The following is a 16158-nucleotide window of genomic DNA, read 5'->3' on the forward strand; positions in this document are numbered from 1 at the left end:
AGCTACACCACTACCTATCACTTTTAAACTAGGCTCCATGGCTTTCAAAATCCAGGTCAAATTGTTCTGTTTTTGATGCTCAATGCATCAAAAATAATTTCCTCAAATAAATTTATATTTTAGGACACTCTAAGCTAGCTTTATACTCTTCAAGATTACCTCTGTAAAATCAATAATACATGGCAAAATTTATATACTGTATAGCTAACACTGTTTTATACGGTTTGTAGTTATTTTTCTGGTGAGCAGACAGAATAGCATTTCATTTCAGATTTTTAATCCCTTAAGAAAATAACAATAAGGAATTCATTATTTATATTGTGCCTAGTAAATCAATGAATACATTTAAAATGTAGGGTCATTATTGACCACATAGTAAAAAGAAAGAAAATTATTTTGATCTGAAAAAAAAAATTTATATATATAATGTATGTATGTATTTCTCTACTGAGCAAAACTCAAAACCATATAACATATTGCTTATAAGAGTTTTCCTTATAAGCATAATCAACGTCAAAATCTAACTTCAAGAATGTTAAATGCCTACTATATAACATCTCAGTGGGTTTTCAATAACATCATATGGTTGACTTGTTTTTCTAAAAGCTAGGTGCATGTCTTGGGGGTTGTGTAAAAATAACCATTAATGTGTATCCTCAACAAGTTGCTTTAGACATATTTCCTTGGGCTGCCCTTAAAACCAAAAGGTGAATGCACTGTATTGAAAACATTCTGCATTACTTGATCTAAGTGTTATCTGTGAACTTGTTTCTATGGCTATACCTCCTTAAGGTTGTTGCTCATGTGGTATGCCTCGAAAGCTCCCGTCCCCTAATCTATAGTCTACCAGCTTGATAATGAGATTTATAAGTCCTGCCATTTTTTTTTTCACAGCACGGGTAAATTTGCCAAACTGGGGGGAAAAGAAGAAATACCAGAAACTTAGAATTCATTTGTAGGGGATCTTTGAGCTATCTGAATGGCAAATTCCTCTCTAATCTTCCACTCATGAAATTGTATTACAGTTTGCTGTTATTGTCTATGTCTGAGTTTTTCTATAACACACAAATTTTCATTTGTCTCTAATTTTGATATTATACATAGGAAAAAGATCCTCACAAGGTGTAGGAGAGGGATTCAGACTGCTTGGAATCCTAATAACAGAAAACAGTATAATTTTGCCTAAAAATCTTTTGAACTTCTTCCTGGGGGTCCCACACAGCGTAGTGCAGGTTGAATTTCCTGGGGACTGGTTCTTTCTGGACACTTTTGATCATCCTCACATGCGCTGCTCCAGGCTGAGGTTAGCCAGGCAGGTGAAAGCCACCATCCCCTTGAATCCTGGACAAAAACAAGGCAAAAATTGGTAGTGAAGCTGTCACTATAATTCAGATTCACAGCATTTAATTCAATATGCATTTATCTTGAAAAAAAATGTGCTGTTTAAGACACTACACTGAACATGACCTCAAAGACTTACACACTTTGAGAGAAGGCAGAATCTGATACTTTTGGTTTGGAGAGATGGGATCCAGATCTTCATGGTCTTGTAAAAAAATACAAAAGACCCAGCAAAAAATAATAATTTTTGAGGATACCAAATTCAATAATTTAAGGCCTTCAAATGTTCTTAACAAATTTGAATTAACTATTTATTATTACTATTACTTTCTACTTAACAACTAAAACCACTATTTGTTTGTTTGATTGTTTTTAGCACCCGTGAGAACTTTAAAGATCAGAGAGCTAACACATATTGGGCAATTAATCCATGTGGGGTACTATACTGTGGATTAAATGCACATATTTTGCTTAGAGTAGTGCTAAGATTGACCTTGTATATGTGTTACATGCCATTGAGTCAGCCTGGTGACCCTAAGAATGAGTGATGTCCACAGTGTCCTGTCCTCAGCAGCCCTGCTCAGCTCCTGTAGACTCCTGCCTATGGCTTCTTTTATGGAGTCAACCCACCTCCTATGTGGTCTTCCTCTTTTCCTGCAGCCTTCTGTTTTTCCCAACATTGTTGTCTTTCTCAAAGAACTCTGCCTTCTCGTGATGTGCCCAAAGGACAGATTCTGTTTTGTCATTTTTTTCCCAGCCATGTTTCAGAGCCTTAATTTGTTCTAAGACTCACTTGATTGTCTTTCTAAATATTGATAAGAAAACTAGAACTTGTTTTAATTCCTTTAGATCCCATGAGGTAACTTCTAGTTTAGTCTGAAGCAAATTTCTAGAATATTAAATACGCTCATCTTCAGACACAAAGGTATGTGCTGATGAATTCTGACTTAGCTGCTTGGGACTCACTCCATTATCTGTGCTGGTCAGAGCTATGTTGGAGGTAAGATAGATAGATAGATGATAGATAGATAGATAGATAGATAGATAGATAGATAGATAGATAGATAGATAGATAGATAGATGATAGATAGATGATAGATAGATAGATAGATAGATAGATAGATAGATAGATAGATAGATAGATGATAGATCGATAGATAGATAATCTCCTCCCAAATTTGAACCAAGTTGAAAAAGTTAATAAATGTTCTACAATAAAACACTATTCACCCACCACTGTCAACCTTCATAGACCACCTAGCTGGGAACTATGGGCTGATAGGAAACAAATGTTATGGTTATGTAATAATGCAGGGTGGTAAAGCAAGCAAGCAGCAGCCTTTGTTGGAAATTTTATTTTGCTCATCTTGGATTTGGGGGGTTAATTTTTATTTATTTTTAAAACACTGCATTAAAATATGTTAATTACTGAGATTTTTGGTACATTCTTAAATTTTGCTCTTAGGCAAATAACACTAATCCCAGCCCAGCCCTATTCATTATTGTAATTTATCTAAGGTTGATTTCAGTTTCAATTTTTTTTTCCCCCCATCCAGGCTATTCATTGAACTAAACCTCTGGTACATTTTCAGGGAAATGTCAGGTGACTAAAAAGTTGGATAACAGATGGAAAAGAACTTTTTAAAAATGAACAAAATAATATAAAACATAACAACAAAAGAAGCAATGTACTATGAGAGTTAACTATATTTCCCTAACAGTTTTTCACTAGTGGTATTTTGAATTGTTTAAATTTATTTTAATCAACATTTAAGAGTTTGTGTTTAGTGATGTTATAACTTGTTTGTATGTTCAGAGATACTTTTGTAACCATTATTTTAAAGCCCAGATGTGTACATTAGATCCCTAGTGTTAATTTAAAGGGAATAAAAAATTTAAAAAGAAAAAGAACAAGCCATTAAAAATGAGAAAAGTAACAGGCTTTTTGTGACTTTTGTCACTGTACATGCAGAGCCCATGAGTAACACAGGGACCCTGGTTAACCTTGCTTCTAGATTGTTTCAAGTGGAAGATACCACCTCTTGAGTGACTAACTGAATGCATTTTACTCAACTAAATGGCCTAGATCAATTGTACAGAGAAATAGTGAAAGTTTGCATTTCAGTGAATGTTTCTTAAAAAAAAAAAAAAAGGAACTCAAGTGCTGATTATTTACATATATAACAGCCTCACTCAAAGACAGAAAAACATATTTTTTTCAGTGTATTTTGGTCTACATCTCAGAGTGAAGCAACCACCCATAATAAACCAACAGACTGAATGAATTCCTCTAGTTACTTAGGGAGGAAAGCAGACATTTGAAGTTGCAAAAAGCATGACCTGGGTACACGTACACATTGATAAATGAACTCAGAAGACTCATTTCATGATTTATTTTATACAGCTGACAAAAATAATGTCCTGGAATCGTAATGTGGGTCTGAGTTGTTAAAAATTGTTAAAGGTTCTAACACTGTTTACAATAAAGAGTTTTAAGATTTTTTTTTAAATAAACAGTCTATGTTCTCCTGAGTTTCTAAATTTCCTTTTGTAATCTGAACTACCATTGCATTTATGTATTATATCTTGTTATTCTTCATTAAGAGGCAAATTATTGCTTTTATTTTGTCCCAGGTATATGACTTGTTCTATACAGTTGATTCTGTTCTTCACTGCAGTAATTTTGATCTTCTACTTTTAGCTTTCTCCCATTTTTCCCCATTTTTGTTTCCAAAGAGAGTAGATCCCCTTTCCACCTTAACATACTTAGTGAAACACTTTTAATTTTGGACCTGAAGGAAAACATTTCAGGAATTTCTTTATAACTTTCTTTTCTTTTCTGATAAAATAACTCATCATTAGTTTCAGAATCACACCTCATCTAAACCCCAACTCCAACACAGACAAACCAAGTCAGCCTACTTTAGGCAAATTTTATCAGCCCTCTGACTTCATTTCTCAACAGTTTCCTATGAACAGCAATGCCTACCTCAAAGCAGAATTGTAGGGATTGAAGCAGTAGCAGATCTAAGGTGTCTACTTCCTGTCACCAGCAATTTCAAACAGTTTAGCTCAACAGATGCTGCTGTCCATTCTTTCCAAGGGAAGAGGCTAGCCAGGCAGGGACTTCCAGAACAACTGGCTTGCTAGAGAAGAAATGCAATGTACATCCTTCAAAGCCTAGAGAAAACAAGGCAGACAATAAGTGTAGGATACTAAGATGCTTAATATTTTTGCCTTCTGTTAGTTTTGGTAGAAATTCAGCCAAAAGCTGGCTCTGCCTTCTTTTACAGAACTTTCCTAGAAGGATATAAAATGATTTTTTTTTTCTTTTGCATTTCTTTGGTCATTATCCACTTCTCTAAGGGTTATATTTGCAGAAGTATGCAGTAACTTTTTCTCTTCTCTCCCTTCAGAAAGCCCCGGATGCAATCTTAATTTCTTAAACACTCAGTGTTTCGGTAAATTCCCATCATACATTTCCATCACCTGTGATAAGAAAAGACCTCAGAGAAGACCACAGAGACCACAGGAGCCTACTGCTCACAGGTACTACTGTTTCTGAAAGGTGAATGAGGATAAACTGCTAAATCTCTAACTTCAAACATTGCCTCAGTTTCTACATCAAATGACAAAGATATCTGAAAAAGTTTGATTTTTTTTTTATTCCAACTTCTAGGCAGACTTTTTTGCTCTCTTTAACAAAAGCTACCTTCCTTTTCCTTTACTCATTCCCCGTGGGGCAAATCCTCACTCTGTTCCTAAAACCTGTCAGTTCCCTGCCTCAGGGCAAAGCACCATTTGACTTTAATGGAAGCTCCAAATTTGGTCCAGAAATGTGGGGACAAGACAGGTATACGACCATTAACCAGGCAATGAAATGTAATATTCATAACCTCAAATTTACTTCCTGCTATGTTCAAGTAGAAGAATGAAACTATATCAGCATTTCATCAAAACTCTTGTTATTTTTACTAGCTTTATCACTGATTTATTTAGAAAGATGATTGTCAGAGATGAGGCTGGGGGAAAGACTATGGAAATTTGAACTAGAGTTAATAGACCTATTCTGTTTTTCTCTACAATATTTAGTCTAACGTTTCTCACATGTTTTGTTTCCATGGATTTTTCAATAGTTCCTTATCAGCTGTAACCACTATATCATATGTTTTACCAACCCAGTACATTACTGTGACAATCTGATTAGCTTTTCTGAATCAAAGCAAAATTTGCACAGACTATTTATTGATGAAACTAGTAAGTTACATCAATTCTTATAAATGTCCTTTAATTACAGGTGGTCTTGGTTAAATCCCTGTTCTTCTAGTATTTAAAACTCAGGAGTGATAATTATTGATTATTTAATTATCAAAGATTGTACCCACACTAGTTGTATTTTATTTAAGCTTTAACTGGGGAATAATTGGGGGGAATTATTATGATTCCCCTTCAACATCTCAAAATTAAATTTGTCTATTCTAACAATGATTTCTAACTACCAAAATGTTAAGAATAGATACTTCCAGAACAATATGGATGATTTTCCTTGTCTCTTTTTCTTTACGCCTCTTTTTCCTCTGTATTTTCTACAATAAGCATGTACTGTTTTAGTAATAAACTTAAAACAATTTAATCAAATAAGGTGTAAACTAACTTTCCCCAAGGCAAAGTTCCTCACAGTTTGGTGGAGGAGGTGAATTTTGTACAAGATTCTGAATGGAAGTGGTGTTGTCACTTGGCAGAAAGAAGAGGAGAGGATTGCCGCTCAGAGAGCAATGACAGATGAGGACTATTCCACAGGAAATACCATCTGTGTGCTTAGAATGTGCTTAGAATTTATGAAGATTGGTATCCACTATAATTTTGTCAGCAAGGATAATGAAAAAACAAACTTGTATTTTATAATGATGATTCCTACAGCAATGTTTGCACAATTTATAGACTTTACTAATATATTCTCTTTGATGATTGCTGATTACTGCTCTGTTCAGTTCATTGGCTTTCAAACTTTTTTGTTCATAGCCCATTGTAAGAAATATATTTTATATGACAACTCAGTACACACATGCACACAAGTGCATACACATTCACATCATATATCTAGATCTAATTTAATACCCACATCTATATCAGTGCTCATATCTATAGAAAAAAAAAAGAAAATTTTTGTATTGCAATACCTACCTTTGCAACTATACTATTCTATTTCATTTAAAAAGAAATCATGACTTACTAAATCAATTCTATAATGTCCTCATTGACAATGGTTCATAGTTTAAAAACACTAGTTTAGTACCTTCTTAGGTGAAAAAGTGCCCTCTGCCTGAAAGCAGAAGTGTATGATTGTAAGAGTCCTGGCTTAATATAAAAATGCCCAGGCCTATGGAAATATGAAACAAAATAATGTTCTAGAAACGGAATCGTTAGACTTATTTAGAGAATTTTTAATGGAAGCAAGAAAGAGCGAACTGAAGTTGACTCTAGTGTTATGTTAAAGGATCTGAGGCCAGTTACCCTGTGGATAATGTTGGAAATACCAGAAATGAGTAATGATTTGTGCGTATAATATGGCCTTTCACTTTCTGCTGAAGATTGAAACATTTCATCAATTTTTCATCCATTTCAAAATGATCAAACTTCTCAATTTGTCTTTTTGCCTGTTTTACTTTTTATGACTTTTATGTCTTTCATCCTCCATTAATTTATAACCATTAAACAAGGAGTTACTCTGATTTCTACTTCCTTCTTCATTTGCCACAGTACTGAGTATGATATTCTGCAAGCACATATGTGTCAGACATGTTAAAAAACAAACTGACTTACTGAAATATATTTCTAAAAAGTTGCATGTGTGCAGTTTTCTCCTCCTTAGTCTCCAACTCTCAGTGGCAAAAGGTAAATTCTCTACTTGGAAGAGAGAGGGGTTTGACCAAAGACAGAACTTAGTTCAAATCCTATCTCCTAACACTTAATAGTCTTGTAACCTACAAGGAGGAGGGCATAGCTTTTTGAATAGTAAGAATCAGTGGTAAGTGACAGAATGCCAAATCAACCTGGTTTGTGCATAAAGGGAAATTGTTGGCTCATATGACTGATTCCAGAAATCTATGGCTCTTTCTGTCAGCCCTCTTTTCCTTTCACAATAATCTCTTTGTGGTAGGAAAAAAGATCTCTAACAACTCCAAACTTACATTCTACAACTTAACAATTCCAAGGGAAAGATAATTGCTTTCTCAATTATTCTAGAAAAATGTCCTAGGCCAATGCTGATTGGATCTAATTTACCTGAGTCTGGTTATATGCCCATCTCTGAACCAATCTCTGTAGCAAAGAGGTTGCACCACATTCATTTGCTAAGCCTGGAATAGGAACCCACCCTTGGAGCTGGGGTAGGGGTGGGGATCCAATTATTTGAACCACATAGATGGAGAGTAAGAGTTCCCCAAGGAAAGTCAGGATATATGTATAAGGAGAAAAAGAGGCAAAAATAACATGTCTACTTTATCTCTTTATGTCTTAAAGCCTGAGTTCCCTTATATCTACAATATGGATGCTATCGCATAAGGTTAGGGTGAAGATTTGAAATAGCAAGCAGGTAAAGGACCATAGCAAAAGAATAGGTACTCACTGAGAGAGCAAGTGACGAATGATAAAGCAAATGGGGTTAAAATGGTAACAACAGGTGAATCTGGGTAAAAGGATACACTAGCGTTCCTTTTATTATTGTTCTTTTTTTCTACTTTTTAAAGTTTGAAATCATTTCAATATAAGAAGTTGGGTTTTTTTTGTTTTTTGATTTTGTCTTTTAAGAGTAGGTTCTCAATAACTATTATTAATACTTCGTCCAAGCCAGGCCCTACAATATTCACGGTTACAAAATCTTTATAATGATGGCATTGTTTTTGGTCCCTCTAAGTGTGTTAGAATTTTACACTATTAAGAAAGGCAATTTAACACAGATATTGGGTGCTGGGATATTTTAACAAGTAATTTTTTTTATTTTATTTACTGAAACTAGATGAAGCTAGAGAAACAATTATATTCATAATTTGTTATCAAGCATCATAAATATTATAAAATACAATCTGAGAAAATTCTGTTGATCACCAGAGATTCCCAGAGCTCCCTTGGAAAATGATATTGCTCTAGATGTCAAGCTGTTAGTATTAGGTGGAGAATTCTAACCAGCCAATCAGTGATAAGAGATTATGAGTGAAATAAAGACTTGAGGAGTATTTTAAGAGTAAAGGAGCAGGGGTTTGCCATTCTTAAGACAGAAAGACGAAGAATAGAAAATGTCTAGGGACAGAACTCCCATAGAAATTTTTTTAAATCATATGTTTTTATTTACAAGAAAGAAAAATTTCTATGAGTCATAAAAAGATGAATGTTATACTTGTCTGGAATTTTGATTTGCCTATGGAGTCAAAAGAACTCATGATGTGTCATATAATCAGATATAGTTTGTACTTTGTGATGTGAACAGCCCTGTAATCTGCCTTCATGGCAAATAATTAATGACGAAATCCTCGGAGCTGAGAGAGGCAGGCCATCCAAATCTTGAGATCATCAGATTCACCAGGCTATACTGAGGATTCCATTTTCTCATAGTTGAAAGCCAAACCACCATTATGGACCCTGGAAAATATGGCTACATTTACAGTGAAATTTGAACAACTTGCATAAAACTGGGACTCAGGATACAATGTTTATATTCCCAAGACTTACTATTCTAAAACATCTGTCAGTTCACTTTGTACACTATTTATCTCACTAAGAAGGAAAAGGGAAATGTGGAAGTGGGCATGAAGAAACGAGAAAAAAATAAAAAAACACAGCGATGAAAGGAAAAGAAGGTAAGCACAAGAGTTAAAATTGACCTCTTTTCAATTTTTTTTCCTTGGGCCAAACTGACTGAAAGTTAAAGCTTCTAAAGGGAAAACAAGGACCTAGATGTCTAACAGTGTTACAGAGCTCAGGTTCAGCTGCTTTCTGCTCATAAGCCAAAGATCAAGAGACAAAGAGTTGGTGGAAAGAAAAGTAGGTTTATTCAAAATGCCAGCATTCTGGGAAGATGGTAGACTACTGTCTCAAAGGCCGTCTCCTCCATTCCTAGAAGGGTCAGAAGGTTTTATAGGTGCACAAGAAGAAGCAGAACAAACAAAAGGGGGAGTTAATCATGCATCTCATCCAGGAGAACATCTCCTGGGGTCCAGTTTGTTCTGTGATGGTTATCTCAAACCTGGTCTTAGGGGTGATTCATATGTCATGAGACAGAAAATCACAGTCCAGAATTGTAGCCTGGTTGCTGGCGTCCAGATGAGGGCTGACTCAGTTTCTTGCAAGTTAGTGTTCTGCTGATTAGCTAGATTAGTGAGGTATGCATGTAGCCTTGGGAAAGAAGAGCAATTAAATCAGGCAGTGAGGGCGAGAAACAAAGAAGAGGAAAAAATAATAATAAACCACAACATAAAGTACACTATAAATCAATAAACCAAACTAGATTGCTAAATCCTTAAAAGTATACTGCCACCATTACAATATCATAAATGTTCTCAGGAGAGAATATTTGTCTTAGATTGATCTAGCTCTTGCTGTATAAGTCGGGAAACTGAGCCTTCAAGATGTTAAATAATGTGGCTATCATAATGCTTAAAAGAATAAGAACTCTAAGGTGAGGAATTCATTTTTCTGAATTATAAGGAAAAACAAAAGGTTTACTTAGAAAAAAGATGCAAAATTCAGCACAGATGTACAGATAAAAAAACAAATGAATCCTTAGATGACCAAAAAGCAAAAAGTGTTAATTGCTTAAGAATTCTATGGCTTACCTAGTCTTAGTTTACCTTATTTAGAACTACATATCAGCAATGGGTTTGTGGGCATTTATTTTCAGATTCCTCTTCAATGAAGGCCCGGAACAAATGAGAGGAACTGGATAGTAGAAGGGAGTTAATCCTTCTGGAGAAAACCTCAAGTAAGTATTTTCCTTTTAAGTTCCAGAATTTAAGCATTGAGGGAAAGCAGAGTTTGCAACCCCCAAAATATGCCTTTTGGGAATTTAATTATTTTAAGCTGGTTATTTTTTAAGAACACAGAAGACTCAAGAATAGCCTTGCAACCTCTCCCATTTTACCTGCCTAAAGGAATTCAGATAGTAAAACCTTAAAGGAAGGAAACTGTCATAATATGAAACTAGCATTAAAATATGAACTAAGTGTGGCAGACAGAGAGGAACCTGCCAAGTCTGTTTGTTAGACTCTCCTCTGTCTCATTGTTTCTGGGTGGCCCAGCAAGAATTTGTTTACCAAATATTTGCTATTTTTCATCTACCTGTGAATTGCCTACTTCCTCTTTGAAGTGCCAGACCCCTGCCTCCCTCTCCTTAGTCCACAACAGCATATAAACTTCAACTACCCAATTTGTCCTTGGGTCCCATATTCTTAGGGAACCCTCATATGTACATATGTAATAAATTTGGTTATTTCCCCCTGTCAATCTCTCTCGTGTCAATGTGATTATTAGACCAGCCAGAGAACTTAGAAGGAAAACTATTTTTTCTCCCATACAATATAAACGGTCTTTGTGTATTATTGTCATATATAGTGTATATTTGTTGGCTTTTGGTTGTCTGCATTTGTTCCTCTTGATTTGATGATACATTCTTATCCCATTGGATGAATTACCACTTCATTGATGTGTGTGCTGAGATCATCTGTCCAAATGCCTCTAGTTAAGTGGTAGGCCCATGACTCAGGCTAAACCAATTGGATTCTCTCTTGCAGGACTTTTATTCTTGAGTCAAAATGCAAAAACCTAAAACCTGTAGAGGTGTTTAATTTTAGGGTAGAAGAGACTATCCACCATTTCATGACACCTGGACTCCTAGTTACTGTCATTCCCTGAGTCTACACCTTCCCTTTTGTTGAGATAGCCAATATCATTTTAATTATGTATTTTCTGTTTAAATCTCAGCCCTCAGGTCGCTTAGAACTTAGTAGGGGAGATGCTATAACTTAGGACCTACCACATTGTCTGCACTTAGAAGACCTTCAAAAGTATTTTTGGAATGACTGCTGTAATTGAAGTAAATGTTGACTACCATTAAAGCACGTAAGTTGATCACCTTACATGGTCCTGAGATATATGTAGGGAAGACTTACCAGAGGACCATGATTGAATAAGTCATCTTTTACCTCCCACAGTGCCTTCTACAGAGTAGGTGCTCCGTAAATGTTTTAATCAAAACCATGGAATCCTATAAAAATGTGTTTCAGTGAAACTGAAATTGATACAATTTTACTAATCCTTTTTTACAAACTTCTAAGATTTGATGTTTTACTGTATAGTATGAATAAGCCAACATAGACAGGGAAAAAAAATTAAATCCTACCAAAGTTGGAAATATTCATCTTGCTTTCACTTTTGCCATCTAGTAATGTTACCATCCCCTGAGAGCAACAGAGCTGAGTTCTTTCTCAGTCAGGTCTAAGGAATAACAAACAGTCCAGCCTTTCTTTGAGTGCCAGAGCCAGTAACAGTAAAAGCTAGAGAAAAGTCTCATGTGGAAATACTAATTTGACCCTTCTCTACAAAATGTTGACACTTGACAGCTCTGTGTTTCCAGAGTCTGACACCAAGTTATTATCAGAGTATAAGAGGTCTTTTGAGTTACAAACAGGGCTTAAAGTTCTTTGAAGACAACTGGGCCCTGGGAAGTGGAAATGTTTATTGTGCGTAGGTAAGATTTGGAGAACTGTGACAATGTATTTTTCTGCCCGTAACTTTTTCAGTCTTGCTTCTGGGCCTAAAATAACATACTTTCTCCCTTTACTACCAAAAGTGAAGCATTGAGAAAACTGTGTATTTATGAAAAATATATCAAGAAAAACTTAAACATAGAATATTGCCAAAAGTCTGCCACTTTAGGATTATGCGAATAGATCAGAATAATATCCTGAACTGAAGCATCAGAACCCTTCCTAGTCTACTTAGATTTCTGAGTATTATAAACATTGACAACTAGAGTACCGAGGTTCCCAAAAGAAATTGTAGATAATTTGAAACACACTTTAGCATGAATAAAGTCAGTACCGAGATGTCATTTGGGAAAAATGACATGATAGTCCATGTCAATTATAGGACCAAATGGATGAACAGCAGTCAGAAGATTTGACTTGGAGTTGCATTTTGGTTAGCAGCTGGAAAAAACATTTAAAACCTGAGTTTTGGTTTCTTCATCTCTAAAAAGATAGTATTAATTTTTATGGGGTTCTTGTGAGGATTAAATGGAATAATGTCAATGAAGGCATTTTGTTCACTGTAAGGCACTACACAGCAGATGATGATGATGATGATGATGATGATGATGATGATGACGACGACGATGATAATGAACTAAAAGTGTGTGGGGGGAATCACTTTAAAAGCAAAGATGTCTTCACAAATAGGGCAAAGGATTCAAACCACACCAAAGTCTTCAGAGAACTCTGCCATCTTAGCTGAGAATCTTTGTTGTGACTTTTCCTACCAAAATTGGTGTTTTCTTCCACTGTTCTGCCTTTCTTTGTTTATCTTCCCACAACTTCTAGGTGAGGGTTTGAAGCTTAAGCACAGAAAAGAGAATGCTGGATGAGAGAACTGAGAGTGCTGTGGTTTCACATCAGAATTGGGGTGGTCTCAGGAAACCTGCCCTCTGAACATGACAGTCTCTGTTCCAGGAAAGAAGAGAGAAACAGAATGAGGATTCTGGGCTCCTGGTGAAATTATAGCCAGTAATGGCTTTGCAGCTTCTCAACTCTCTTCTGACTGTACCCACTTTGCTCTGCTCTAAAACCTTCAGGTACCATCTTGGATCCTCTTCTCAGGAAGGTGCTGACGACAAGACTGATGAGTTTACTATTGAGAAGTTGTTGTAGGGGTCGTCCATGTAAGCGTCACCGCTCCTTCCTTGGTCCAGCAGCAAAAATTGAGCCCCTTTCACTCTCTAAGGAAGCCTTCTGTGGAAATTGCACAGCTACCAGCTGTTCCAGATGCTGCCAATGATCACAAGGCTTTTATTATAGCTTCTGATGGCCTCCTCTTCACATTTCTCTCCCTCAGTCCTTCAAGTCTTCTCTCATCCCCTTTACATCTGCTGCTAGGTCTGTAAAAATACACAACATGTAAGGTCTTTGTTTTTATCAGGCCCAATAGCCTCATTAAAAAAAAAAAAAGAAAGAAAAAAACTAAAGAAGAAATCAGAAAAAGATTCATATGTATCATAAAGAACTCTTGTAATTCTTGCATTTGCCCTGATTGATTACTAAAATTTAAAAATCTAAACATTTTTGTCAACCAGTCTGTTGCTTTGTCAATAACCACAAAACAAATGTTCACTGGGGACAAGCATTTGACTAAGTGAAGAAGATAATTAAAAATAGGCCGTCCCCTCCTTCAAATATTTTAAAACCCCCCCAAAGGACTTTCAATAATTAAAATTCTCACTAGATTTCAATTTTTATAGGGCATTTTATAAACCTACCATGTTATTCTTGTCAATTTTTAAAAACATTTTTCATTTAGATTATAAATTGACAAGCTCAGTGCAGAAAAAAATGTTGGTTTATATACAGATAAATATAGAGATCACCCAGTCTTACCACCAAGAGTTAACTGCTCAAATAAATTTGATATATTTCTCTCCTTCTATGTATATTATTTTTCAGAGTTGTGTCTGTGTTATATATACAATTTTCTAACATTTTTTTACTTGTTATAAGCATTTCTCAACAATTGAAGAACACTTACGTATAGTTTTATTGAATGAGTATTAAATAAATAGTAAATGATGGTATATCAGTAAATGAAATAATAGGCATTCATTAAAATGCTATTCATGAACAATTTTCTAATTATATATAACCAATATATAATTTTAATATAACATTTACTAGTACATTAATATATACTAATATTTAAGTGAGAGGTACATCTAGAGGTGGCTTTATGCTCTTTTAAATAATTGATGTGATGAGTATTTCTGTGCCTGAGTCACTGAATCTTGGATTATTTCCTTAGGATGTATTTCCCAAATGAAAATATTAGACCAAATTATTAGAACTTATTTTTTGTATTATAATTATTTTGGTATCTTGCTACATGGGACCATAGCAAATTTTAAATCCTAAGCCAATTTTACATCACTCTTCATTGAGGTCATGCAACAATGATAATTATTTTTAATAATAGATAATGTTATTTAGCATCTTACTTGTGCTCTTCTAAATTTGTTAAGTGCTGGATCCCACTCAGTCCTCCCAACAACCCTGACAGGTAGGGACTATTATTAAGCTAACGTAACAGAATAGGATAGTGGGGCCTAAAGAGTTGAAATAATTGGCCCAAGGTCACAACAAGGCATGGTCGGTGTGAGAATTTGAACCTATGCAACCTGACTCCAGGAACATCATGCTTAACTACCACCTGCTGCTACTAAGATAGAAATTCTTCAGTCCTCAAGGCAGAAAAGTAGCAAACTTTCCTCCTAGAAAAATCTTAACTGACTCTCATCTGCTTCCTTCCATTAAAGAGAATGATCTAATTTGGATGCCTGGTACAATAAGAGCAATTACAGACACACTGGCCAGAGAGGCTGAGTTAAGATGCTGATGAAAGGAAGGGATGTTCATGAGAAGGAAATTTCGGGGGAAAACCACAGAGGGATGTGACAATGGAAAGTACAGAAGATTCAGATATTTCATTGCTCTCCAGGTTTAACGAGGGATAACTGAAAATAGCAGGAAAAATCTGTAATTGAGATAAAGGATTTCTTGATATTAAACTAAAAAAATACTTCAAAGGAAACACAGTATTGTGCAATTTGGTTTAGATGGAGTGTGGGAAACAGGAAATATTCTTTACTCAAGCAGGAAAAGTTAATCCACTGACTTGTAAATGCCTTTGGGAAGGATGCGTATCTTTTCTTGCATTTACATCCCAACACTCAACATGATGCCTGGCATTTAGAAATATTCAATAAATGGTTGATGAACAAAAATGAACTATGCTACTTGCCAGGAAGCCTCCAAAGTCAACCCTCCAATGGAGAGCAAGTGGAAACCAACTGCGTAGACATGAAGAGTATGAGATCAAAGCAATGGATTTGTAGAAAGACAGTGGACCTGCAGAAATAGTAAATCAAAGTTGAAGTCATGCACAGATAGGAAGAAACAAGGACCTAAATAAAAGAGATAATTTCCTCTTTTAGAGATGTAAGAAAAAATGTGCTGGAATTTGGTAAATTATTACAGGAAAACCAAGGGTTAACAGAATCTTCTATCCAAGATTCTGAATCTTGAATCCAAGATTTGAACACAGTGTTTTAATTATGTTTATGAATTTAGAGATTTGCATCAGAATTATACTAACATTTTAAATTTTCATTTAAGAAAGATTTCTCAAACAAATTTTCGTTAAAATAGAGAGGAAGGGACTGACAGAGGCTAAGGAAAAAGCCAAGGAAAGGAAGATAGAACCCTGAGGATGCTTAAGCCAAGACAGGCCTGGAATCGTAAAGAAAAGTTATGCCCTCTTGTGATTTGTGCGATTTTAATATACTACACTGGGTGTAATTTTTACAGATTGAACTTTTTGGCTTTATCACTTGATTTCTCATATCCTTTGCAGTCGGTAGCTATGGCCTTTATGCTATTTTTGCCCACAGACATTAACATGGTACCATGTATCATTAAATTATAAATGGTGCTGATAAGCTCACAATAATGAGAGTGAAGAACTTTTTCCAAATGCATCTGCTTATCTCCCAGTGAATTCAAG

General features: G+C 35.3%; 1 long non-coding RNA gene across 1 annotated transcript in view; it reads left to right on the forward strand.

Moving 5' to 3' along the window:
- The window catches only part of LOC141570486 (uncharacterized), a 76897-nt gene extending 62910 nt beyond the window's left edge, over positions 1-13987 (forward strand). Inside the window, exons 5-6 of the long non-coding RNA XR_016019666.1 lie at positions 4758-10318; positions 11317-13987. This is a non-coding gene — a long non-coding RNA (uncharacterized LOC141570486). The remainder of the gene's footprint in view (positions 1-4757; positions 10319-11316) is intronic.
- The last annotated feature ends 2171 nt before the right edge of the window (positions 13988-16158 follow it).

Source organism: Rhinolophus sinicus, chromosome 17, assembly GCF_057876585.1.
Source record: "Rhinolophus sinicus isolate RSI-liver-muscle chromosome 17, RSI-T2T, whole genome shotgun sequence".
NCBI lineage: Eukaryota > Metazoa > Chordata > Mammalia > Chiroptera > Rhinolophidae > Rhinolophus > Rhinolophus sinicus.